Genomic DNA, 21502 nt, shown 5'->3' on the forward strand with positions numbered 1-21502 from the left:
ATTATTTTTCTTAAACTCCTAGTGGACATGCCAACATAAAAGGCAGGACATGCAGAACATAAGGCAATATAAACAATACCTACAGTAATACAATTTACCAGGCCAGGGACCATAAATGTTCTATCCATATGGCCTAAGGAAATGATGGGTCCTTCAGAAATAAATCTACAAGCCCTACAACCAGAGCATTTGAACATCCCCCCACTACTCCCAACAGTACCCCTGCCACCAGAATGAAATCTATTAGACTCCAAAAGTTGTTTTATACTTTTATTCTTTTTGTAAACAAAGGATGGACTGTCTCCCAAAACTCTGGCTACATCAGAATTACCTGCAATGACCTTCCAGTTATCACAGATAATTATACGTATAGCATAACTATCTACACTCATCTCTAAAGCATACCTGGGACCATCACTAGTCTAGGTCCTATCGGTATTGATAACGTATTTTGCCTAGGGAACAAACTTGAGTGGATGGTTTACATGAGCGGCTTGCAGCAGGCTGTCCACCCTCACCAAATCGAAGGAGAGTTATTGAATGGCAGAACCAATTTCAACATATCCTGGATAATCAGGATGAGTACACCTCCACAGACTTTGTAAAGTGTATTGCTCATTTACTAAAAATGTGATGTTTACGTCACTGTTGTGCCATTCTATGTGCATTAATTTTTATAGTGTCGCGTTGATGTATTACACGTCTTTGGTCCTCTGTGGGGAAAAGTGATGTTATGTTTAGAATTGCATGAGACTTCATACCGTACTGTGGTGTGTGGGCCTTGGATTGTTTCAATGTCATTTTCAGTTCTCCTTGACTTTGAAGACTACACATCCAGGTGTATTTGGACAACCTGTGTGTTGTTTTTTGTTACTAGTATGTGTTGCACTGCACGTATCAGCCATCAGAGAATTATGTTCGGGATTTTGGGCTGACAGTATTTAGGGCTTTGGTATTTTGATGTCTTGAGCTTCTGGTCTATCGGTAATATGGGCTCGGGATTCTGGGCGTCGATAATATGGGTTTTCGGTCATATGTGGTGAACCCATATACATGTACAAGCAAACCCCATGTAAAAAGCATCCAATGAAAGTCAACAAATCCTGTTACGTTTATCATTCAAAACACTTGTGTTTAAAAGATTCTCATTTAAACCAGGGAATTTATCAGAATTAAATTTAATTTGCAAATATAATTACTTCATAAGAAATACTTTTTCCAGTCACCACCCTTTTTATCTTGAATAATATGCTAAACCACAAAAGACTAATTTCTTGAAGTTTGCACCTGCTTCCTGACCATCATGTCCTCTCATATTTAAGTGGCTTATTCTTCCCTATTACCTGTGCAACAGTCAGCTGAGAAGAGCCACCACCAAGGTAGCCATCAGAGGTAATATGGATCTTTTTATTTTAACCCTGAAAACCATGCATGCATGTTCACGTCCAAGAAGTTAATTAATAATGGGCTTTTACAATGCACATCATGCAGTCATATTGTATGATCAGTTGGCACTGCTACTCTTGTAGACAGCACTTCCATATGTTCTGTGGTCTCCAGTTGGTATTCTATTGTGGAAAGTTTGCTCTTGAGCAGAACCCCCCCCCCCCATTGAAGAGAAGTAAACTGGAGGTAGCCCCATCTCTCATTTTCTGCGCCAGTTCTGACAGGCAGCTGGGCCACTCAGGTCACCCAGTTTGTAGTCAGGGTTTTATCCATCTACATTAATGGGGCTGGCACTGCCCACAATTCCATGTACTGAGACTCTCTTGTTGACATCAGTAAAATGCTATAAACAACTATAGGCCTGAAAACAGCTAAACTGAAACTATTTTAAAGAAATAATTTTTGGAAAAATATTTTGTAAGAACAGGGATGAGTTCTTACAAAATATGCACTCAATGTATATATATGCACTCAATGTATATATACTCACTGGTAAATACTCAGTTTGGTTAGTCAAATGTTGCTCTTATCTTGTTATCTAGAAGATTTAAGCATTGCAGCAAACCTGCATTTAGTACCATTTGCAATACTATCTCTTTTAAATAACAGCTTTTAGTCACTCATGACAGAGCAAAGCTAGCACCATTCACAGAGTACAAGTATATGAGAAGAAAGGATCTGTTTATTTATTTATTTAATTTTGACGACTAGAGAAGTCCACTGGACCTAAAAAGAGCCCATTTTCAGTGGAGGTCCAGGGAGAAAAGCTCCAGTAACAATGACAAATCTATTAGCATATACACACGCAAGGCAAATAAGTCATACTGCTTTATGCAGCACTCGACAGTAAAAAAAATCTACATTCAACAATAATAATGACAAAATCTAGCACCTGTACAGTCTAAGGTTCATTAACAGTGAATTGCAACTGAGGACAAGAAATTGTTGGAAATAAACTATTAACAAAATGTGGAAGTTAAGGAGGAGTAGGAGGGCAAATGATGTGAGTGCAGAGATGAAGCACTCGGTTAGAAGGTGGGTTTTGATATAGGAGGGTCCTATGTGAGGAAGGAGCAAGGACATTCACACTTTGAAGACAGGTAGGAATGGAGGAATTATTTAAAGTTAGATTTAAAGTTAGAGTGGTTATGAGTAATTCTAAGGGAGGAAGGAAAAGAGTTTCATAGTTTAGCTAAGGAGCAGGATAGCGGAGAGTATTCAGGTAGCCATAAAAGTTTGTAGATTTTGACTTTTTTTCCTTAAGGACTACAGCTCTGATCTAATGAAACATTGGGCAGGATTCACGAAGGCTTGCAAGGAGTGTAAGAGACGTGTAAGACTCCATGCAAGCCTTGCGATCCAGGAACAGCCCGAAACTCTGTGTAAGAGACCAGCTAAAACGTCTCTTACACGGACTGGGCGTGGATATGCTAAATACCTCACTTGCAGCCAAAAGGCATGCAAATGAGGTAGAGTAGCGATCCATGAAACAGAAAGCAGCCCGTGTAAGAGCCGTTTTAGCTGCAGAAATGTACTCAGTTGACAACTGAGTACATTTCTGCAAAAATCACAATGGAGCCATGTCAGCTCCAAATAAAGGGTGCATATGTGTCAGGCAGCATGCCAATGGCCAAATATGTGCCATTGGCAAGGTACCCCGATGCAAATATGAAAAAAAAAAGATGTTTAAATGCAGCGCAGCCCCGCGCAAATGGGCTGCGCTGTATAAAATATAAAAATGAAGGTTATAAACCCACAAATGTGGGTTTTATGCAATACATGGATTTACAATGCAGGGACCAGCAGACCAAAAACAACATGGCCACTGTTTAGTGGTTGCTAAGGGGGGAAGCTGAGTCTAAGACATGTAACTAAGCATTAGTAGGCAATCTGATGTAAATGAGGGTTAGGATACTGAATCCAACTGTCACATAGCAAATGAGCACATTCTGAGTAGTGTAAGAGATACATAAGGGGGAGGAATAGAGTAGGAGATAGGTGACATCACAGGGGGGAATGGTAGAAAGAAATGCAGTTCATTGGAGGTCAGTGTTACATGAAAGATGTCAGACACAGATCATGGAAAGAGGAGTGCCACAAGATAAGCATGGGAAAGTCAAGAAATGGAAGGTGTACACAGTTACTTACACCGAAGTTTCTTGCTGGGTGTGCATGCCATGAGGCGCGGGTAGGACAGTGTGCGTGCGTGTAAGGCAGACTGAGCATGTGGGAGCCTGTTGGCAGAGTTGTAACACTGTTTGTGCTGGTGTGCGCGCGTTTTAACCCGAATAAGCAGATTCTGAACTGTGTAAGCATGTGTGCGCGCGTGTAAGCCACTGAGAGCGTGTTTTTGCTGGTATGCACATTGCTCCCCCCTGAGGAAACAGAAAGGAAAAAGGAAGCAACAGAATTAGTAGGAAGCTAGCAAGGAATACTGCTGGAGCTAGCAGGTGAAAACAATTAGAAGCAGGCAATTACACAGGCAGAATAGTAGCTCAGCCAAGCACTTAAAACTCTGCAAACAGCAGTGCAGGATGTATCTCTCAAGAGACACTGCAAGACAGGAGTAAGCTATTAGAAGTGAAAACTGAAAAAGCTGAACTCAGAGCAGAAATGCTAGGGGCTGCCATAGCTGTCATAAGGAGACATAGGCGACTTGCTGAGGGTGGTGACAATGCAGATGGTGCCAGACAACCCACAGTGAGGAGACGGAGAAGAGTGTACAGGCCCAGGGTCACCTACCATGGGTTACATGAGCTGGAGATAGTAGAGCACTATAGAGTGGACAGAGACCTCCTGCAGCAAATTGTCGAGCTGTGCAGGCCACGCCTCACACACAGAACCAACAGAGGGAAACCCATCCCAGTGGAAACCAAGGTATGTGTTGGCCTAAGAATAATAGCAACAGGTATCTTCCAGAGACCAACTGGTGATATGATGGGGATATCACAGGCATCAGCCTCCAGGGTACTGCACCAGTTCCTGGATGCCATGTCAGCACATGTCGGTGATCATGTATATTTCCCCAATGCCCGTGAGGTATTGGCCAGCAATATGCGTCTCTTCCAGCAAATAGCGGAATACCCCGAGGTAGTGGGTGCAATAGACTGCACGCACATACGCATCAAAGCACCAGCCGGTGAGCAGGGTAGGGCCTACATTAACCGCAAGGGCTTCCCCTCCATCAACTGCCAGGTCATGTGTGATGCCCAGGGCATAATAATGAATGTGTGTGCTGGCTGCCCTGGGAGCTACCATGATTCCCACATCTGGCATTTGACGCAGCTGTACCAGACATTTTCCAATGGGGACATCCCACACGGACACCTAGTGGGGGATGCAGGTTATGCACTGGAGCCGTGGCTGATGACACCCATCAGAAACACAAAAACACCTGAACAGGAACGTCATAATGAGGCACACGCACAAACACGTAATGTAATAGAGTGTGTGTTTGGGCTGCTCAAGTCATGGTTCCAGTGTCTGGACACATCTGGTGAAGCCTTGCAGTACTCACCAACTACATGTACCCAAATTGTCATGGTATGTGCTATGCTACATAATATGATCTTGTGAAAACAGCTGCAGCAGGACCAGCATAGGGCCGGGCCAAACAGCCCCGCACCACTGCCAAGGCCATCACAGGCAGAGCGTGACTCGGAGGAGGAACAACCTGAGCCTGCCCCAGTAGGCAGAAGGAGGCATGCCCAGTATGCCCTGGCCTTGGCAAAGAGGCAACACATAGCACATACACTGGCTCAGTAGGAACCCTGTGAATGATACCCCTCTCTGACTCACTCATATAATAACATGGATGCCTAAAATGACATAACCTGCTCTCAAACATGTACAGGGAGTGTAATATGTGCATCCGACAGAGGCAGCCCTGCAGCACCACCTGAGGCATGAATGCCATGTGTTAAGTAATGTAATACCATGTACTATATGCACACTTGAGGACCCTGACTAACATCCACCCTCACCAAGCATGAAGCCACAATATGACGTTGGGATGATCAATTGCAAGATTGGCTGAAGTAATGCAGTTAGTCAAAGGGGAGCCAATGTGTGCCAGCCTGGGATGACATGCTGAGCATGACATGATGCACCATCTGCTAGGGGTGGCGTGCACCTATCAGTCCAGGCCTCATGGATACTGGCAAAGGCTGTCAGTACCCACAGTGTGCCCTGAATAGGTAAGGCTCAAAACACAAACCCACCTCCATAGGTACCACAAGGGATAAGAACCTAGATGTAATGCTACCCAATGCCAGAAGTCTAACCAGCAAGATGCATGCAGTGTAAATGCACCCAGTATGGAGAATGTTGATAACTGTCCTGTAACAGAAAACTGGGTCAAGGCTCACAACAGCACCCTAACACTACCAGGTTACACATCATACTGTGCTGTACAGCCTCAAAACATGGAACAAGCTACAAAAGGAGGGTGACTAGCAATAATTGTCAAGGATAACCACACCCCCATGTTGGTACCACAACAAGAAGCAGCATGGACTAGCCATGGTCAAGTAACAGTGGCTAAAACCGCTTCCCAGTATATAGCCTGCTACAGACTACCGTCCTAACACCAGGAACTGCACCTGGCCTATGTTGGAATACATGAATATATCAAGCCCCCCAAACCACATTATATTGGTTGACTGAAAATACCCGGACATACACTGGGAGCATTATACTAGCACCAACACTGTAGGAGAAAAGTTCCTAGAATCCATAAACCAAAATGCCCAGCAACAACGTACCACTCCCACAAGAGGGGTAAGCATATTGGATGTGATAATCAGCAACATGGGTACTGGATGGCAAGATGAGAAGTGTATCCCTCACTGGTAAGACCAGACCATAGAGTAATCACACCGGATATACACATCCTGACCACAGTCCCTGGCCAGAAAACCACACTGAAAAACATGTGTAAAGCATAAGTTGCACCCCTCCAAACTGATGTGGAATCCATTAAAGGCCCTGTGCTTGTGCAAAATATGGGACACACCGCACAACCTGTTATACAGGCATTCCATGAACACAGCCAGGAATGCTCGGATTATGCAATCACAAATAACAACAAGACACAATGCCATACATGCAGGCATCTGGCATGCTGGACTCCAGCCATTACCAAACCATGCAAGAGAATGAGGAAGCTACTACATGACAGAGCAAACATAAAAAGGGAAGTAATCACTGATCAGTAGTATGGCAATAAAATATGTCCACACATACAATCCACTAAGGCCAGCTACAACAAGTAGAATCTGGGAATCCTGAGGCAATGTTACACCTGCCCCAAGTACACAGACAACCCTCAACACCCCCCAATAAATACAAATATATGTGAGAGATGCAACCATTTATCGAAATCGGAGGCTGAGCTCACTCAACTCAGTACTGTCAAAACTAGTCAGGAGGAGAAGGTAACCACGCACACCACAAACCCAGTCCCACATAGACCTATCACAACTGTAATCCAAACACATAAACACAGAAAAACATTCCCGGAGGCCCTAATTAGAAACACACCACACCAACAGAGGCCTCCAAAGCAGACCCCCAAGTAACCACAACCTCCAAACATAGCACATGCAACACATAGTACACAAAGCTGGTGTGCCAAACAGTCACAGGCCAGAAGGACAAACAGCATGCCTGATACAGTTGTAATAGGTGACTCTATAGGCAGACACATTGCTGTCCCACTCACCAGACTGAACAAGGGGAAGGGTACAGTAAGCTGCCTGTAGGCTGCTACAATACGCCACATAACACAAGTACGCAGGTCACCCCAAAGCAAGTAGAAATATGATGCAGTCATTGTCCATGCTGGTGTGAATGACCTGAGATGTACCTCCCTGGACTACATGAAAAGAGACATGGATGAGCTCTCTGAGAATGTACTCCAAGCCGGTATGACACTGGCCGTTTGCAGCATCCTACCCTCACCATGAATGATGCCTCAGTACAAACACAGAATGATCAGCTTTAACAGGTGGCACAATTACAGCTGTCAGTCCAAGAGGATCCAATGTCTGTCTGCTTGAGATGTCATGCATGACAAGCCATGCTGCTTTTCCAGGGATGGCTTGCACCTGTTACCCCTGGGTGTCTAGATATTGGATAAGGCTTTTACCACCTCCATAGAGCCGTACGTAGGCAAGGCTGAAAAGACTAACCCACCACCCTAGAAAACATAAGTGTTAAGAAACATAAGGGTAATGCTGACCAACGCCAGATGTGTAAACCACAATATGCATGCTCCTGAGGCCCTCCCAAGTATGGAGAACATCGATGTCTGTGCAGCGACAGAAACCTGCCGCAAGCCTACTGACAGCACACCAGCACTACCAGGTTATACCTCATATCATGCGTTATGGCCCCAAAACCTGGACCAAAACATAAAAGGAGGGGGAGTATCCATATGCAGCACAGACACCCATACGTCCAGGTAACTGACATTGCACAAAGCATCGGAGACCACCCATGTGCACCTAACTGTAGTCAAAACTGCTGTACAGTCTGTATCATGCTAAAGACCACACACTCACACACAGGAACCCCACCTAGACGTCCTGAAGACAATGGACAGTATGAATGTCCCATCAAATACCAAACAAGGTACTCACAAATTACCACATAGGTGGTAAACCATTATGTATGCAAGGAGTAATCAGGGACCTAGGGACACAAGTAGACAGTAACCTGTTATGTGACACTCACATTGGCAATGTGGCTAGGAAGACTGTCTATATTCAACACCGTAACATGAAAGGATTCACATCTACATCAACAGAGGTCATTGTGCCCCTGTACTGTTCTGTTATCAGACCCATAATCTAGTACAATGCCTCATGTGGGATGTACCTTACCTGACACCTGCAGTGGTTAGAAAGACCACAAAGGTACCTCACCAAGAGGATAAAGGGTCTCAAATATATGTCATATGCTGCCTGGCTGTAGACACCCCAGCTGAATGCAGTCACATACTGCCTACACCGGGGCATTGTATGTCTGTTGTACAAGACCATGTCCAACACAGGAGTAATGGACTTGCTCCACCCCAGAAAAAACAAAGCCATTGGAGCTGTGAGAGTGACAGATGTCAACCCCAACACATAATGAAATAGGATGTGCTGGAGGGACAGATACATAACCCAGAGGCTCCTCACACCCTGGAACAGGATCCCACTCCATGTTAGGCAGAGCCCCTCACTGACACTCCTCAACAGGAATATTGCCAAGTGGATGGATGATCGTAGATGTACACTGAGGGTCTTCACTGTGTCACATCCAGACAGAGGCACAGTAAAGTAAATCATAAATGGCCATAATATTCACATAGCAAGGGGCGGAGAAAGATACACACACCCTGGCTAGGCTTACAAATGCCCTAGGGTGGATAGCCTAATATGAACATATGAACCTATGAAGATACAAATTGTACAGGACACTAAGGATAATCCCAAGGCTTACTCAACTGATGGTAGGAACCGTGTTGGGAATTCAAAGATATGCTCTGAATCACACAAATATTACAAACAACATACCAAACACACACACATATTGCCAACATACAACCTGACAGGTGCAGTGCAAACCCACCCCCCCCCAGAATGCAAAATATCTATCCCAGCAGACTGCTGGCCCCTGACATTGCAGATGCCGAGGTAACAGCCAGCATCTACAAAGCAAAACACACAGCAGCAATGGTATGAGATGATGTCCTGGGCTGAGTCCAACATGGACTCCAAGAAGAATGGAATGCCAAATCACACTACTGCTCAATGTCAGCCTTACCACAGGATATGTACCAAAAGAGCAGTGTACAACAACAGTGGTCCTTCTCAACAAAGGTGTTGCCTGAATGGATACTGCAAACTACCACCTCAGAATCCTGACAAGCTTGGTCTGCACGGCTATGGAAAGGATCAGCATGTACCGCAGACATAAAGATATCGGGGACCTACTGACACTGGACCCTACCCTGTGTGGCTGTCTTAAGTCCAGATCCTGCCCCTAAACATGTTTGACCCATTTGAAACAGTCATTAAGGTCATTGATGAGGGAAATGTGGTCCACACAGCGTAGCTGGACCTTGCAAATGCTTCCAGACAATACCCTACGTGTTCAGTATAGATATGTTCACCAGCTTAAATATAAACCCCTATGTCAGTAGAGGAGTTGCAAACCAGACCAAGGACAGAACTGACATGGTCAGACATGCTGCAGCCATGTCAGACTACAAACCAGATATAAGTGACATCCCACAAGGCTTGGTCCTGGGACCTCCCTCGTTTCGTATATATATGTCCCATAGGTACAGGCCAACATGGAAGGATTGTGACTGAACATGCATGCAGAGGACTACAAACTGCCCACCATATCTGACCCCCAGCTGACACAAGCATCCCACAAAAGGGCCACAAAGAAACAGACAACTGGTGCCATAGCCATGTCAGCAAGCTAATTGCAGAAAAGTGTATAGTCAACCCCCATGGATATACAGTAAGTGCCCACCAATTACCACACAGGTGTTAACCCATTATGTACCTAACATGTAACGGGAGACCTGGGGACACAAGGTGATAGATATCCTGCATTGGGCAAACATGTGGCTGTAGTGTTCACAGAAACATACCATATACCCACCTAATCATGAAGGTTGCCAGATCTAGATAAGGGGAGGTCATCGTGGCTCTGCAGTCATCCTTCATCAGCGTTACAATTGACTACAATAGCACCTGTGGGATGTACCTCAGCAGACACCTCCATCAACTGTAAAGTCCCCAACAGTACCTCACCAGGAGTAGCAAAGAGCTTGAACAGATGCCATGTGTTGCCTGATTAAACAAACTGAAGCTCCACACACTGCCATACTGCCCACCCAGAGGCAAGCTGTGCCTGATGTATAAAGCCATGTCCAAGCTGGAATCAATGAACATGCTGCACCTTGTACAATCTGAATGGCAGTGAGCTATGCACATGAGAGACCTGAACCCCAGCACTGACATACATAGGACAAGCTGTACTGAATGATCCATAACACAGAAGCCACCCCCACTCTTGAGTAAACTCCCAGTACAGGTTAGCCAGAGAGTCACCCATTGACACCCTCAAGAGGAATCTTGATGAGTGGATGGGAGATGGTAGGTTTACCCTGGGTATCACTGTTATGTCACAGGTAGATGGAGGCACAGTATACTAACCATGACATATGTCATGGCAAACTCCAGTTACAATGTGTGTCGAAGGACAAACACACTCTCTGACTAGCATTAGAAATGGCCTAGGGCACATTGCTAGTGTTTGCCAATGTCCACCTATGTTGTGGAATACACTACCAATGTTGGACAAGCCTGGTTTAGGTAGTCCATATCTGAACATAATGCAACATGGTCATATGTGCACAACTGGCCCCTAAACAGTCTGTTGTGCTCACTATGAAGATTTAAAGCAGTGATAGGACTAAAGCCCAGGATACTGTCCACCACAGTGAAAGTACTGAACCAGTACACTATATGGTACTACAGTGTTAGGTCAGTATGAAAGGATGTTGACAACTGTATGCAAAGTATCCCATGCAAACCCTGCAGGCACAGTATAATCCCTGTTGTGTTCAGACACGAAGCAATTGGCCAGTAAGTAAACAACATGACACCCAACACACAACCATAAACGTGAGATATTGTTGAAGTTCACACTCATCCAAATATGTGGTGGAATGCAGAGTTCAACATATGGAAAGCTCACACTGGGCATGCTCGCACACTTTGATAAATGAGACATATGTCAGACAACATGCCATGGAAAGGCTGAACTGGGCATTCTCACACACTTAGGCCATATCTCTGTTTAGCAGTTGGCCACACATATCTGGTATTTGTACGTGTCATTCCAGGAACCAACCACATCACAGCAATCTGCCCAGTGCACACGGTTAAATGACTACAGAGACATAAGTGATATAGTGGATCCCCCTCATATTCAAACATCTTCCACAGATACACAAGTTGTTCATAGAAACAGGGAATGCTATGGCAATAAAGACCTGCAAACAGTCTATCAGCAACAAATATTGTGCATCTGACAATTAAACATATGGGTGTAGAGGTCAATACTAGGCTGTTTGACCTAGGGAATGACAGCTTAGCCAGAGTGTGCTTGGCATCTGCATCCCCAGTACAGTAGGCTACTGTGCCACTGTAAAGTAGGTCACATAAGGCATCGTGTGAGGCTAGTGTGCTGTGCCTCTGTCAAGCAGGGACACAGTGGAGATCCCAGGGTTTGAATGTGCTAAGCCACATCCATGTTGTTGGTGTGTGCTGGAAGAGAGTTGCTGAGGACCTCTAACAGTAAGTGGGCATCAATAACAGACTGAGGGGAGCCCTATCTGAATTGTCTGGACAATTTCACTGTCAACACTGTGTTGTGATGATTATGTGGGATTGAAGTGTCGTGCCGGTACTGTTCAGAGATGTCCTCCCTCTGTGGGCTACAGCTCTGCAATGTATTAGCTCACTCTGTCTGTTGGACAGCTCATATATGGCTGGTGTACACCTGACAGGTGTCCTGTTGTGGAGCAGTCATGGGTATATGTGGGATAGTATGATTAATGCAAACCTTACACATGCTCATAGAATGCACTTGTCAAGGATTATGCAGAGTGGCCAGTATAGTCCCCCAGCATGGGTCCTTTGAAGTCTTCCACCCCAGTCTTCACAAGTGTAGAGTCTGCCTGTGCTAAATACAGTTTGTTTGCAGTGACAACCTTGCCTGGGGGTGGGGATGGGATATGGATGTCCAGGGAAAGGTGGGTATGGTCAGATATCAACGATGGTGGTCTACTTCTGGTGTGGAACAGTGAGAACCCATGTTGCAGATGGACAGGTGCAATATGTATTCCCCCATGTGGCTGTGGTGAGTGGTTCTGCCATAGCACATGGACCCACAAATTGTAGTGGCTGTAGGGTAATGTTGTAGAGGCCTGAGTAGTTCCCACACACAATATGCCTGTACCTGATGTTAACAAATGGAATGGTGTATGTGAACACCTGCATATCCCGGCACTGTTCCCAGGGAAGCAAAGTGTGTGTCCTGGATATGGGAGGGATGTTCTGGACTGGTTGTGTTGTGTGTTACAGGTCCTGTGGTCACGAAGCATGGTATAGAACATAACCTGCCAGTGCGATGTGCATATCTGACCCTGAAGTAGGTGGCTGCAAATGCATATATATGCTATCCCCCACCTGACAGGTAGTACTAGATGTACATACCTCTGTAGAAATAAAGATGTCAGCACCCTATAAATACAGCAGGTGCAGAACAGATGCCCAGTAATTTGGCTAGCGTGCTCTGCTGATGCGTCTCCCTCAAGTGTCATAATATAGTTAGGTAGGAGTTTGAACCATGCAAATGCTCAGTGTGTGTGTGTGTGTGTGTGTGTGTGTGTGTGTGTGTGTGTGTGTGTGTGTGTGTGGGTGAGCGGGGTTGTTGTGTGTGCAAGTCTGTGTGAGGGAAATGTCCCTTTTGGCAACTGGGAAAACACTCTACAGGATGCACATTCCCCTTTCTAAACACTGATGATGTCAGCACCCTATAAGTACAGCAGGAGAAGGAAAACCTCCCAGTAATGCAAATAGCACACTCTGCTAATGCGTCCATCTAGAGTGCCATAACATAATTAAGTAGGAGTTTGAATACTGCAAATGCCCAGTGTGTGTGGAGGGGGGTTAGTGTGTGTGCAAGTCTTTATGAAAGAAATGTCCCTTTTGGCAACTAGGAGAACACACTACAGGATGCACATTCCCCTTTCTAAACACTGATGATGTCAGCACCCTATAAGTACAGCAGGAGAAGGGAAACTTCCCAATAATGTGAATAGCGTGCTCTGCTAATGCATCCGTCTTGAGTGTCATAACATAGTTAGGTAGGAGTTTGAATCCTACAAATGCCCAGTGTGTGCGGAGGGGGGTTAGTGTGTATGCAAGTCTGTATGAAAAAAGTGTCCCTTTTGGCAACTAGGAGAACACACTACAGGATGCACATTCCCCTTTCTAAACACTGATGATGTCAGCACCCTATAAGTACAGCAGGAGAAAGGAAACCTCTCAGTAATGTAAATAGCACACTCTACTAATGCGTCCGTCTCGAGTGGCATAAAATAGTTAGGTAGGGGTTTGAATCCTGCAAATGCCCATTGTGTGGGGAGGGGGGTTAGTGTGTGTGCAAGTCTGTATGAAAGACATGTCCCTTTTGGCAACTAGGAGAACACACTACAGGATGCACATTTCCCTTTCTAAACACTGATGATGTCAGCACCCTATAAGCACAGCAGGAGAAGAGAAACCTCCCAGTAATGCGAATAGCGCTCTCTGCTATTATGTCTCTCTCAAGTATCATAACATAGCTAGGTGGGGTTTGAATCCTGCAAATGGCAAGTGTGTGGCTGAGGGGAGTGTGTATGCTGGTAAGTCTGTATGAAAGATATGTGCATTTTGGCAATTAGGAGAACACACTACATGATGAACATTACCCTTTCCAAACACTGATGATGTCAGCACCCTATAAGTATAGCTGGAGAAGCGAAACTTCCCAGTAATCCAAATAGTGCACTCTGCTAATGCGTCTCTCTCAAGTGTCATAACATAGTTAGGTAGGGATTTAAATCCTGTAAATGGCAAGTGTGTGTGTTTGAATGAGGGGAGTTTGCGTGTATGCAATTCTGTATGAAAAACATGTGCTTTTTGGCAATCAGGAGAACACACTACATGATGCACATTACCCTTTCCAAACACTGATGATGTCAGCACCCTATAAGTACAGCCGGAGAAGAGGAACCTCCTAGTAATCCGAATAGTGCGCTTCACTAATGCGTCTCTCTCACATGTCATAACATAGTTAGGTAGGGGTATGAATCCTGCAAGTGTGTGTGTGGAGGGGATAGTAGGGTGTGTGTAATTGCAAGTGTGAGAGAGCAGTCCCCTTTGGCAACAACTACAATACACCAGATGCTGCATATTCCCCCAGTAAACACAGGTGATGTCACCACACTATCAGTACAGGCAAACAGGGCTAATTGCCCAGTAATGCCAATAGTGCGCTCCGCTACTGGGTCTATTACCACTGTCAGAGCACAGATAGGTATGTTTTGGAAACCCACAACTGCCACGTGTGGTTGTGTCACACAAAATGACCATGTGTGGGTTGTTGTTCATAACAATGCATGACATTGCTTATACCAGCAATGGCAATGCACACATGATGTATGTGTGTGACACATACACATATATACCTGTGACCTTCAGTAGTTACCATGTCTGACATGTGCCTCAAGTGGATAAATGATATTTGCAATGCATAACATTATGACTGTGTCTTACTGTGCAGGGGCCGCATGCGGTATGTGTATATACAGTGTGAGTTGTATATGGTATCATCCTAACAGCGGGGGATACACATCTGGTCTGGGCCATATAGTCTACATGTAGTCGATGAACAGGTGCTGCATGTTCCCACCTGTTGTGGGAGTGGTAACATGTTGTTCCACTGCAATTCAATGACTACATGCTGGGAACCTTTCAGCTAGTGTGTTGTAGCTACAGTAATGCTCACACACAATGTTCGGCTGGATGCAGTCCAGCCATATAAAGATATATCTAGAGACTGTCATATTCCCAGTGTTGTTAGGGAAGACAGGTGGGTTTCCTGTGTATGGGAGGATTATGTGTGCCAGGCTATGAACCAGAAGGCAGTCCAACACACTGTTAGCTGCTCATGGATAGGCCCTGATGCTTTGTGCTGTGCCAACAACCTGGAGGTGTGTGTATGTGTGGTGTCTTGAGATACCACCCCCCTGTTCATGTGTGTTACATGTGTAGGGGACGACAGGCATGGTATGAGGTATAACCTGGCAGTGATGGGTTGCACCTGTGAGCCGTGAATCAGGAATCTGTTACTGCACAAATATTGCAGTTTACCATGCTGAGGACAGTGTCCAGTGCATGCATCTTGCGGTGTACACTGCTGGTGTTGTGTAGCATTACTGTTAGTGTCCTATCCCGTGTGATACCCACGGAGGTGGCTATGTAATCTGTGTCCTGCAGCAAAAGGCACTATGTGTGTATCAAGGAGCTTTGCCAATATACAATGGCCCATGGGTGTCACATGCAAGCTGCCCCTCGCAAATCATTGTGGCTTCCCTAGCATGTAAGCACACGCTGACAGCCATTGGATACCCTATGAATGACATTGGAGATTGAGCAGAATGTAGACATAGAACACCCTTCCTACATATTGTGGTAGCATACCTGGTGAGGGTATGATGGCAACCAAGGTCAGGCTCATACTGGCCCATGCCACATGCTGAGAGAGCCCTTCTATGTTCCCTATCATGTAGTCCAGGGAGGTACGTCTCAGGTCATCCATAGTGGCATGGACAATGACTGAGTCATATGTGTCCATGCCTCTGACTGACCTGTATGCATGTGTTTTGTGGTGGACCATAGTGCCCCACGGGCATATCACTGCGACCTTCACCATGTACAGCCTGTTGAGCGGGACCCCACTGCAGCGGCCAAGAGAGGTACCTGACACATCTGTAGCAAGTGTGTTGTGTAGTCCTACAGGCTGTGAGTGTGTGGCACACGGGATGTGTGTGCCATGTGTGGCATGTGCTCTGTTCCGACTTAAAGTATGCCTGTGTGCCAGCTGCGGAGGTGTGTGATGCTCAGGCAGGATGCTATTCTGAGGCTCCAAGTATGCCCCAGTGTGTTCGGATTGCTGTCAGCGCGGGTCTATGTCAGACTGGTATTGTAGTCACTGTAGTATGTCATGCCACCTGACAGGGTATGGCAGTACTGGGTTTAGAGTGCTCAGTCCCCAGATTGGCTATGTGGTTGCATCTCACACATGTGTTGTACATTCCTGGCCAGGGGAGAGGGTTGACTGCATACATGTGGCAGCTGTGACATTGCCACATGACTCACATAAACCACAACTGGACCATAGAGGTGATTCACAGGTTACCTTTGCACATGCTACCATAGTAGTGTGATTGCCATGGTGATTACCAACACATAGGGCCAATGGGAAACAACATACTGAAGGTGAGTATGTGTCGGTGTACTGCTACTGATTTCATAGCGCTGGCATATATGACTGCACACGTGGGTAAATGCCAGGTAAGTCATATGCAATGTGTCACAGGCAGCGTACATGCGAACAGGACAGACAGTGACGTTCTGTCAGGTGGAAAATTGACATACGTATAGTACGCTATGCAGATGTCACTAGGAATCCACAGAAGCTCTATAAATCTGCATTGCAGGTGGAATCAGTGTTCCAGGGAACCTCAAGCAAACATGCATGCAAACAAAGCTACAGTAAGCAGGGCTGGAAGTAGTCCATTGTACAACAAAGAAGGGGTAACACTTCCAGTAGGTAACAGTGCAAATATGCAGGCACTATCAACATGTACCCAGGAATGCACAGCTCAGATGTCCATGGTAGAACTGATATTATTTAATATTTAATTTAATTTAAATTAAATTGGTACTGCACACATATCAACATGCGCAAACATCCACATTGCATAGTCGTTGTGGGCAACATGCCACCAATAGTGTACATGTCCATCATTGCGTAGCACTACTTGCATTATCTTCTCCCCTGTGCTACCTATGTATGTGGCTATCTGTTGACATCCTTACCACTGGTATGCAATAATGTGCAGCTGTTACACTATGGTACTTACTATGGGTGTAGATAACAATTCAGGACAGTCATACAGTTACTGCATCAGGCATGCTGGGATATACACACAATCATAACAGCACACTGTACTGTTACCAACATGATACTAGTAATACACTTCTATGTAGTCACCCTGTGCATCAGCAAAATGTTAACCTGTTCCTGCACTGATGTCGGAGATTGCAGGAGGTGGCACAGTTTCATCATATGCACAGGGTGTGAATTAGGTATGCCTGGGTCTGCCACTGATACCACCAATTGACATGTATGTGTATGTGTGTTGGTGAGGGACAGCAGTACAGGATGGGGCACTGTTGGTGCAGTGTGTGCGTGTATGTGGTAGCCCTAGGTGTTAACATTTCGCATGTGTGTATGCATGCACACAGTTCCACCTCATGGCTGCCATATACTGGAGTTTGTGGACAGCCACAGACTGCACCTGGCAGGTCATAGAGATCAGTGTCTGTGGGCACGGACATGGTACCTGTGCATGGCAGGGGTGCTACGGACCGCATCCCGTACTAAGCCAGACGGGGCACTGTCATCAGAAGTGGGAGTTTGTTGACTGGACACAGGTCCCTGTTGGGGCTGTCCAGAGCCACATGCACGTGGTCTCCTGGGGCGGTCTGATGACAGCACAGACCCAGCATTGCTGGGGCTGCTGCTGGTACTATGGGGGCATCCGCGGGTCTGTTGTCATCCGTGCCGACTGCTAGCTGCTGCTGTTGCTGGCATATGGTCACGTCGACGCCACAACCATCCACCATTGCCCTGGCTCATGGACATGTGGTTGTGGAACTGCTGTAATATGTCCCCACAATGTCTGTCTATGACATTGGTGAAATTACGGCTAGCATCCGCGATGTCATGCATACTGTCAGTCATGGATGTGCGACATGCTCTCAGCTCCCTCAGACCCTGTCTGGTGTACCTTTCCATACGTGACTGTGCCTGCATGACAGCCCGAAACATAGCTGAGGTTGACAGACATCTTTGGGCACGTCTGCCAAAGGCAGTACGCCCATGGATGCTCCCACGAGAACCCATGGGCAACTGTCTGTGTGGCACCATCCCAGGACCCTGCCCATGGCTGCTGTGTGGGGAAGCATGTGCCACAGATACCACATTACCCTGGTCAATGCCCACTGTATCCTGTCTATCACCTAGGGACATTGGTGACATAGGATGTACTGGCAGGATGACTGTGCACAATGATGGGGTTGACAGCTGTGTACTGTCAATTGGCTGACCAATGATGGACCCTGACACACCGTCCTGTGCCATTACACAGATATCATCATTATCAGTACCTGTGGCACCAGATTCAGGTTCCCTGCTGCAGGACACCAGTGCAGCACCAGAACCTGTGGGAGGAAGACAGGAAACACAGTTTACAATGTCTACACAATGTTACCAGTGATGCACACATGCACACATGCACACATGCACATGTGGACACATGCACACATGCACACATGCACACATGGACACATGCACACATGCACACATGCACACGTGCACACGTGCACACATGCACACATGCGCACATGCACGCATGCACACGTGGACACGTGCACACATAGACACATGCACACATGCACACGTGCACACGTGGACACAGGCACACATGCACACATGCACACGCACACATGCACACATGCACCCCCCGCAGTATACACACAGAGCACTACTGAGTTACACTATTATTACTAGCACTATCAGGACTATTATAGGTATTGTTAAAACACACTCACCAGCATGGATGGGCTGCCTTGCTGTAACACCGGAGGGACGTGCAGAAATGAGGGGATTAATGTCAGTGGGCACAACTGTGCCATTGATACTGCGTATGATACAGTTCAGTAGTACAGCAGTTGCCTTTCACATGTCAGCTGCTGATATTGGCAATATCACACCTGCACAATTACATACTATGTTGACAGCTACATACCAAGGACACACCTTACACATGCATAAACTAACAGTGTACAGAACAGTCAAGTGTACATATGGCATATTACCTGCACGCTCCATGTCATGTTGCTGTGTGGATCCAGCCTCCATCATAATGCAGGTGTGTTGCTGTTGATGTTCCTGGGCTGGAGCCACAACACTTAGGAGTAACCCCTCCAGTCTGGTGAGGGGGGTGTGTGTGGCCACCCCACCTCCTGTGGTGACCTGTTGCCTGTGGATATCTGGCCTTGCGCTGATGGACATTTCTGATTAAATCACTGCAGTGATGTCGTACCTGCTCATATGTCCTATTATGCGTGCCAATGTCATTTACCCTACAGACAAGGTCTTGCCACAGTGCAGCCCTCTCCTGCTGATTCTGGCTGGTGCGGGAAAACAGTATGTCATAATCCCGCACCAGGCTCTGGTGTATCTCTTCATCTTCTGCAGCAGAGTAGGCAGGATTTCGCTGACGCATCATGTCCCTGAAAGTGAACACAAACAGGATATCAGCAAACTATGTCAGCAAAATATGGCACACATACTATACATGATACTCAACTGTAGTGATATACTACTACTCCCATATGTAGCACGTGTGTGTCTCTTGTTAGATACACATGTACATGGCCAGATATCTGTGCTCATCCAACACCTGTGCAACAATACCTGCCACATTCCATACAACAGAGTACCAAGCCCCATCGGTCAGCACACTGAGACAGGTCTAATGCACCACCTCACTCTGAGGGTTCATAACATGTATGTGGAACGTCATCCACTAGTGTGATCTGGACACAAAATAATCGGCCTGGATATACATATCCCACCACCACCACCAGCAGAGTAGACTACTTTGATATATATGTGAATAGACAGATTTTCACTTGTTAGGACTGAGATGGTATCCATGCAGCCCACTTGGCCAGTGGAAGCCACAACCCACAATGCTGACCCCTTTGCAAATAATTCCCACGGACATCCCAAAGAATGCATGGAACATGCACACACAATTCTAACCCAGACCCTATGCACAAAGGTTAAGCATCATGTCTGGTGGACCCCAGCCAAAGACAAATTGTATAACGATAGAAGGAGGCTACTGCAGGACAGAGCAGATTCACATAAAGGGAAGGCATCTGTGGTCGGCACTAGTAATACGCTAAGTTCTCTCATAACAACATCCAAGGCCAACTCTGAGAGGGAAATGGCCACAGACACTATAGATAACCACAAGGCCTTCTTCAGTTGTGTTAGACACATGGACAAAAAGCCTTAGATATGCTCTGAGCTAGTACACACCTACATACAATTCACCGAACCCACAGATATTGGCAACATTCTGGCAGACAGTTTCAGTGCAAATATCCCCCCTCCCTCTCCCCCAAAAATAGGAATACTTATCACAGCTGAATGTAACCTCCCTATCATCTCAGATGTCCAGGTGAGGGCCGCCCTCAGCAAAGCAGAACACACAGCATCAATGTGACCTGATGGTATCCCTGGATGTGTGCTATGTGAACCCCAGGAGGAGATACAACCGCATATGAAACTGATATTTAACCTTGGCCTTACTACGGGATATGTACCTGAACACTGGCATACAGCAACAGTGGTCCCACTCCACAAGAGAGGCACCTGTACTGACCCTGGGAACTACCGCCCCATGAGCTTAACCAGCCTGGTCTGCAAAGCTATGGAAAGATTCATTATGGGACTCATATACAGCAATATTGGCTACCTGCAGACACTTGATCCCACCCATTTTGCCTTTGTGAAGGGCTGATCCTGCTTTTGAACCTGGTTGACCTTTTCAAAACAGTCACTACAGCCATTGATGAGGGCAAAGCAGTCCATACAGCCTACCTGGACTTGCCTAAGGCCTTCAACACAGTACTCCACTCAGGCATCATAGACAAGCTCATCAGCTTAAATGTTAATACATATGTCACATGATGGGTTGCAAACTGGTTGAACAACAGAATCCATAAAGCCAAACCTGTGGGAGCCATGTCAGACTCAATCCAGTCACATGTGGTATCCCACAGGGCTCTGTCCTAGGACCCCTCTTGTTTGGCATTTACTTCTCAGATGTGAAAGCAAACATGGGCGGGTTGTGGATGACAAAGTTCCCAGATGACTGCGAAGTAAGCGCCATAGTCGTTACACCAGCTGACACACACATCCTACAGACAGGCCTCACTGACACGGACAACTGGTGCCAGAATCATGGCTCAACACTGAATGACATGTAATGTATAGTCATCCCCTTTGGGTAAAACTATGTGCACACAACTTATCACATAGACATAATATAGATACAGACCAATAACACATA

The sequence above is a fragment of the Protopterus annectens genome, chromosome 4.part1 (genome assembly GCF_019279795.1).
Source record: "Protopterus annectens isolate FY-2018-M chromosome 4.part1, PAN1.0, whole genome shotgun sequence".
Classification (NCBI taxonomy): domain Eukaryota; kingdom Metazoa; phylum Chordata; order Ceratodontiformes; family Protopteridae; genus Protopterus; species Protopterus annectens.